Source organism: Corylus avellana, chromosome ca9, assembly GCF_901000735.1.
Source record: "Corylus avellana chromosome ca9, CavTom2PMs-1.0".
NCBI classification, from domain to species: Eukaryota; Viridiplantae; Streptophyta; class Magnoliopsida; order Fagales; family Betulaceae; genus Corylus; species Corylus avellana.
The window spans coordinates 7,082,039-7,090,388 of record NC_081549.1 but is presented as its reverse complement, the minus strand read 5'-3'; positions in this window follow the sequence as shown (position 1 = coordinate 7,090,388).

Sequence of the window (8,350 nt, the reverse complement as noted above, 5' to 3'; positions counted from 1 at the left end):
ATTGAATTTGGCCCTGCAGACCATGAAATTTGGATTACTTGTACAAGAATTTAAGGTCATCAAATAACTTACGAAGTTATTAAATAAAATGATCCTACTATCTATCTTTGAATAAGTCCACTTAATCGATACATTAAATTGATGTGCCAATTGATTTCCATGAAAAGGTTTGAGTCTGCTTATAAACATAAATCCGTATGAGAAGGGAGCTACTAGATTGAGGAGTTCGAGGATATAAATTGATTTGGGGCACTCTGTCCATCAGAAATCCATACACCACACGGACCAAATAAGAACAGGATTTTCTCTTATGAATAACTCCAAACAAAATTGAAATTCAATTTACAAAAGAAATGGAGACATTTTTCAACACAATGCTCATGTCCTCAAAATGTTGATTGTGTAAGCAGATATTTAAAGCTGATTGATTCCCAAAAGCTTAGTTTGGGAATTATTGATGCTTTGAATATGAAACTGATGCTGGTAGACGATAAGACATGTTGAAGTAGCAAATAAAAGAGGATCGATTAACATTTGGAAATATCACTTTGCATATTTTGGACCAACTAATAGAGTTGCATGTGCTTTAACACACACGGGCCATATATGGAATTGTTTTAAGATTTGGTAATGATGTGGAGGATAGTTATGGGATATAATGGGGGAGTTCTTTCTTCTTAAATGCATGATAGGAATTTCCTTGCCAACATGTATTCAGATTTCTTAATGTTATTTAGGTTTTAATTTCCGACAGACAAAAAAAAAATGGATATGCATGTTTGCCTTCGTTCTGCAAGGCTATAATACCCTAGACCTCCTAAGGTAAATTTTAGGTTAGTTATTTATTTTACATTAGTTTTATTAATTGGGTAGGTATTTCTTTTGTTATCTTCCCTTAAATTATATTGAAGATGGGATACCTAATCATAATTATGCATCTCTTAGGTGGAAAACATAATCATGATGGTCCCCTTTGCTTTAAGCTTAGTCGTGTATTATATTATTATTTCTTTTGCTTAGTGCTTAAGCCATTTCCTATCTAGGCAACCAATGGAGGATATCAATTCAGTTTTCCTTCTCTCTTCCTAAAATTTTTGTAGCTTTAGTAGAGGGGTGTTTTAAAGGGATGAAAAAGACTTAAGGAGAGCTAGAAAGTCATGAAAGTGGCAGCCTACTTCCTAACAAAGTCTGGCCATCACTCTCCAACAACTCTAAAGTAATTATAGTGGAAGATTATTACCTTACAAAGCTGGCCAACATTCCACTAAAGCATTCAGCTATCAAATTACAGCCAATACTCCTTACATTCAGCTATCTCTTTTCTCTCTTTCCCCCTTATTTCTCTATTCCTCCAAGCAAAGACTTACAAGTCTACAAACAAATACCTTAAGGCTGCAACCAGCATATGGTTTCTCCCGGTTTTCCTCCACTTCTCCATCAGGAAAACTGATCTTAGCAATGTTTAAGTCGCTGTCCAGATTTCCATCTCTTTGTTTCTCCTACATTACAGCTAGATTTTCTAGGTAGGAGTTCTAATCATTCTTATCATAGATGTTTTTTTTTTGATAAGTTTTTATAATAGAAGTTTAGTTATAGTATTGTGAGAATCATAACAAGAGCTTATTAATACAATTATAAGTGGATTAAAAGTTGATGTTTTATCTTCCTGTACCTGCGGCCAATACTAAAGGAAGCATGTTAGTTCTGATTTCTTCTCCTAAAAGACATGAATATGATTTGTAAAGTAAGATTCCATGTCATTGCATAACATGTGCATAAGTTATGGAGTGTGTTGCATCACCTTGTAAGGACCAAACCTTAAGATTAGGTTGCTGCCACTATTTTCTGCAGCACCGCAGTCACCAAAAAAAGGTGACCATTGGCCTTTTTGGAAAGATATTTTGCTATAATTTGTAAAGTAAGATTTCATGTCATTGCATAACATGTGCATAAGTTATGGAGTGTCTTGCATTGCCTTGTAAGGACCAAACCTTAAGATTAGGTTGCTGCCACTATTTCCTGCAGCACCGCAGTCACCAAGAAAGGTGACCGCTGGGCCTTTTTGGAAAGATATATTGATATAATTGGACCCTTGAGTAAAATCTCTTTGAATTGCCTTCCTAATGATTCAAATCATATAATTTTTGGTCACTTGTAGGAATTACAACAAAGCAATCTTCGCTAACATGTTGCTGGAATTACAGCGCACACACAAAAACCCTAGTTGAGCCTTGAGATCTTAAAAACCTCTATTTTTACCCGAGTACAGATTTATCTAAGAAACTTATAGTGACCTAAGGAGTTTATCAAGACTAGTAAAATGTGGTGTTAACAACTACACTCTAGAGAGCATGAAAATATATTTACTTGGCATGATCCATGTGTGGTAATTGAGCATACATGCATAGCATGGTCATTCAAAGGTAATAATTGAATTTGAATATGTAATAAGTGTCTTAAAGAGGAGAAATCAGATCTGCCCATTAGTGTGGACAGCAATGTTTAGGAGGATAAAACAATGAAAAAGAATAAACGGTGTACAAGAGCGTTAACAAGAGTAATTATTGTGAGCGAAGAGTATTGAACAATGGAAGCTAAGGAGTGAGGTAAGTAGATACGATCATACCTTTGAAATTCTTCCAAATGTTAATGTTATTTCTTAAAGTTGTTTCTAAGTAAACAAAATGCAATGTTACCCTTTCTTTGATAGCCCCTTTTACGTATCCAAAACTATATGTTGAAAAATGGTTTATATGCAAATGATTTTATGTAAATGCTTCCACTATGTTATGAAAATGTTATAAGTATGTTATGAAAATGTTATAAGTATTTTATGCTACTTGATGAAAGTGAATGAAAGGAAAGAAAGAATAAAAGAAAAGAAATGAATATTTGAATGTATGAAATGTTTTAATATACTTAATGGATGTACGACTGAATGTGCGATGGTACCAAAGCTAAAGGGGCGAAGGCAACCATCCTGTATGGTTTGCCGGGAACTCACTTGAGTGCACCATAGTTTATCGAGTGATGTCTATATCCTTGAAGCGGTTGCACTCAGGGCCATAGGATTGGAACCGAGATCCTTGCGATTGCCAACCCTTACACACAGTGCGTAAATGTGTGTTGGCCACCAAGAGAAAGAAATAAAGAAATGATTTTATGATGTGTGTTTTTTTAAAAGAATGATGTTTTACTACTACTGTAGTATGAAAGATTTTCATAAGTACGGTTTAATAAGAAATTGATGATGTTTTGGAACTTAATGATGTTTTCAACTTCATTTATTGTATGATGTATCTACTTACTTAGTATTCAACTCACATTTTTTTTATGATTTTAAACAACCCAAATGAAGACATGGATAATTCTAGCGGCCAGGAAAACTAGAGACAGAAGCCACACCTAGGCAAGGAATGGAATAAGTGCACCGAGCACACTAGCATGTTTGGTTTTCAGTTTACTTTCTATAATCAGGCTAGAAGTTTAAAGCTCAAGTTTTATTAGATGTGTTGTTATAACATTATGACTCTCATAATTTTAAATTTTTAGGTTATGGAATTCTTATAACCTCATGAGGAATAAGTAATATCATCGTCCTTCAGGAAGGGGGTGTTGCAAAGGCAGCCCTGAATATGGCTCTTCTGCACCAGATTCGCTAATGTAGTGTTTTTTCTTTTAAATGTTTGAAATGCTTTTAATTTTTCATGGATGGTTATGCATGTTTTGTTGCATTGAGCCCTTCATAATCAACATAAATATGTGGTAAATTGCTGTACCACCTCATTGGAGCATAAATTGGGGAAATTTGGACTGGGTTTGTTAAAAAACAGTTGAATGTTCTCTTCAATGCTACATGGATTTGCATTTATCTTTGTCAATATATCTTTTCAGTTTTGATTGTTATATCTAACCCACTTTTGGTTGATCTATACATTTCTTATGTTGGTAGGGCACTGTGAAAATGTGTGTAAATTATAATACAAAAAAAATATAAAGCAATTCCTTTCAATATAAAGGGCTATTATGTCAAATGTATTATCTTCTCCATTTAATATATCATTTTAAATATTTAGACATGATTAGACCAATGTGTGTTGGAGTTTAATAGTGCTGCATTGTTTTCCCAATGCTTATGTTGGATTGAAATGGGCATTGTGCCTAGACTTTGCTTTTTTTTTAAAAAAAAAGAAAATTATTTATTTCTAATAGTTATATAAATTGTACTACTATTAAAAGACAACGATTGCTGTCAAAGTAAAGGGTTTTTACTTCAATTTCATTATATTTTCCTTTTAATACAATTATTTAAATATTTAAACATGAGTAAACTATATTTTGTAATAAAATTTAGATAAATGCATGTAAGAGTGTATAACTCTGATAGTGAGACATTATTTTTCAAATGCTTAGAACCAAGTCTTAGTACCACTAGTTGAATTACCATCCAATACGTGAGAAAAAAACATAATTAACAATTTATAAAATACTGCAATTTATAAAGTCTCTTTTAGGGCCCGTCGATGTCCAAATTGTCATGTTGTCGAAATTTCATAGAAACTTGAACAACCTAATTAATAACAAAAAAGACTGGTACTTTTCCTTATATATGAATCATGATAACTTAGTCAGCATGAAGATTGAAGCATATCTTTAATAACGAAAATTAGTGACAGATAGAAAGGTTCACTCTTTAGCCGTCCTTGTCCTTGTCCCACTCCTAAAAATACCAACCACCATGAAAACCACAAAGCTAGGTTGCTTCAATTGGAGACTAATTTAGGGTTTGGAAGAATGAAATGTGAGTAAAAATCATGAGCCATACGAACACGCAATAATGTGCAGAGAATCCATGGTCAAGAAGAGTTTCTCTACCAAACCATATGTATGGTGGTGGGCCTTCCCTAGTCAAGTGAGACAACGATCAAGTTGACAAGTTGGCTACATGGATGTACTCGTGGCACCATCTGGTTCACGTTTTGTGTAGTAAAATAAGCACCACAGTCAAAAGGAGATACATTTGGAGAGTTAGGTTGGGAGATATGGGCGACAGATTTGAAACCCAATTTTCAGAAAACTCTATCTAGATGGTAGAGAAGGTAAGAGTATTTTTTTTTCCTGGTTGAATAATAAATAGTGCATGGAAATTGGAAATATGTTATCTAAAATACAAAATCTTTGAAAAAGAAAACTGAATCCCACGTCTCAGCATCCCGCAACTTTCTCGTATATCCGAAATCCACTAGCACTGTTCTCATTAGACTTGTATTATCTATATATGTTTTGTTTTGTTCTTCGTGTTAATCAAAACTAATTAAGAAAACCTAAATCAAATTTCGTTACCTGAGGTCGATGGCTGAGACTGAGAGAGAGGTTGATTCGGTGGGAAGCCGGAACTCGGAATTGAACTGAAATAATTGAAATAAACTTGTTAGAAACAAAGACTAAGAGGCAGAGAGAGAGATAGAGCGAGAGAGAGAGAATGAAAGAGATTCAGAGAGATGAACCTGGATGCTGACTGATCGAAGCTCCGTTGGGCGTTAAGCACTGCTGAGCGGGAGCGGCGCAGGGGAGGTAGTGGCGCAGGAATAGTGAAGAAAGAAAAAGAGTGATGGCGGCTGCGTGAGAGACTGAGGCATGTTTGGGTGTTGGTTTGAGGGCGTTAAAAGTACGTTTAACACTCAAAAAAATCCGTTTGAATTAAAAGGTATCGTTTGGTAAAAAAAAATTGAAAACACTCTTTTGACAAAAGCTTAAAAATAAAGCTTTTCGCCAAAAATGTTTTTTTTTTACTTATAAACTTTATTTTTCAAACGCAATTCCAAACATGTTTAAAAAGTGAGTCGCGACTGCATCTAGGTTTACTAGGTTTAGGGTAAATTTATATATCCACTAGCTCAACCATGTACGACACTTTGAAGCTTTTGTCAAAAAGTTGTTTTTTTTTTTTACTGGAAAGCCCTATTTTTAAATGCAATTCCAAACAGGCTCTAAGCTATAAGAAGGTAAGTCCATTTCTCCTATTTACTTAAAAACATTTTAAATGGCTACAGAATTACTAACAAATTACTTGAAAAAAAAAAATTAAAAATATTGGGCCCAACCGGGTCGAACCGGTGACCCTTTTTTTTTTTTTTTTTTTTCTAAGCAAAAAGGGTAAGCTGGAGAGACCAATTATAGCTATTCTAGCTGGGTGTGACCATAATAGTACTTATCCGCTGGGAGCTGCACAGGAGATGCCTAGACGGTGAGAACTACATGCGCTCCCTTAAGTCCAACTGAGTCATAGCCTGACTCAGTCCCACCAGGGCATTAATGAGAACCAAGGTAACTAATTAATTAGGCATATGTGAGGATTCTCCATTGCAGAGATTTAACCGACGCTCTAGTACATGCCTAACCACTTTAGAAATTTCCTTGAGCCATTGAATCACCGCTCTTGATGGTGAACCGATGACCATTTGATTTGTAGTCAAATGATTATGGACCGAGTTTGCACTGTACCAAGGGCGGACTTACATACTTGTCCCCCAAATTTTTTTAAAACTCCTTCCAAAAAAAAAAAAAAAAAAAACTATTAAATTCACGGTTACCCCTCATATTTCACTTTTGGTCCCCTTAAATTACTATTTCACCCTCATAAAGTTAAAGAATGTGGCTTTTACACTGTACAAAGAAGTAAAAAATATATTAAAAAGTCATATATGAAAAGAAACTGCAATTCTTTTTTACAAGACGTGCAATTTTTCATATGGAACAATGTTGCAATTTTTGTGCAGTGTGAAAAGAAATGTAGTAACTTAATGCTTCTTGTTTATTTTATTTTTCTACCGGTAATAGTAAAATGGCTAGTTAACTATTTCCTCTTTCTCTTATGAACCAAATTTATTTTAGAGCAAATTAGAATAAGGATTGGGGGCATAAGTCCTCCAAAAATTTAAACATCCATTTAAAATTATATTTTTTATGAGGTAGATCCTTAAAAATTAGCTTTCTTCTCCTTAAATTTTTTTTTTTCGTCACCCCTCACTCAAACTTCTGGTTCCGTTCATTGTATCCTACAAATCGGGTTAAAATATCATACTTGATTACGATTTAAGACTCATAATTGGGGGGGGGTCAAAATATGATCTCAAATGCGCTTTGAAGTAGATAGCTCATTGAAGTTTAATCCAAAATTCAACCTAAAATCAAGCAGCAAAGGATAAAAGATAAAGCAAAAGGAAAAAGAAAAACACAAAAATATGGAAGCTTTGCTTCTGGCCAGAAGCAACTTATTGCAATCTTTAACGGTCCAATTTAATAGGTGACATCCTCAATCAACTCTCACACGTGGCGAGAGCCCAGTACCCTTTGATTGACACGTATGATATTCCACTCAATCTCAAAATAGTTTTTTTTAAAAAAAAAAATTTTTAAAAAAAAAGCCTTATCCAAATTCCCATTTTAAATCCAATCCCTTGTCTCTCTCATTGTTCTTGGATCTCTGTTCTGCGGCTGCTCCCTCTCTCTCCCACACGCCAAAGCCTGCATTCCAATGGCTCTCCGGATCGTGTACGGGGTGGTGTTCCTGTCCTTCTCCTGCGCCTGCATCAAGTTCATCCACCTCATGCTCCACCCAGTCTTCTATTTCACCTCCTGACACACATGTTCCGGTTGAAACTTGAAATGGGTTAGTCATGTTTTTCTGTTTTACTTCTTCTACAAACAATATACATGTAATGGGTTTGTCTCTGTTTCACTGGTTTTCCTTTTACCGGCGTGGTCTTGGTGTGTCGTGTTTTTCCCTTTTCTGGGTGCCATGGGAGTCGATCGATTTACTCTGTTGTCTCAAGAATTTGTATTTCATATGATTATTATGATAGTGCAATTTACTTTGTTGCCGGCTCTGTTGGGTCAGGAATTTGTGTAGCTTTTGTTACTTTCTTCTTTCGAATTTGGAGTTGATTATTATTAAATAATACCAAATTTAATTACAAATGCAAGGGTGACACAAGATTTAACAAACATTTGGCCATGTTTATTAGGAAAAATTGAGTATAATAGGATGGGGAAATGAGTAGTCAGAAATATGAAAGCTTTGTGAGATTAAGTAATCACAGCCAGTTGTTTTTCACCCATCAATTGGATATGAAGGAAAAGCGAAATCTGGGAAACCTTCTGAAGAAAAGAAAAGAAAAGAAGAGAAAGAAGGAAAGAAAAGGAAAAAGAAAAAGAGAGCTAAAGCAATCAAAATCCGGCTCTTCCCAACCGCCAATTCCTCTTTTCTTTGCAAAAAAGAGGTTAAAGCAGTTAAACGAAAACAGATATGGTGCTTTTTTTGGAAAATATTCCTTTTGCAGTTATCATA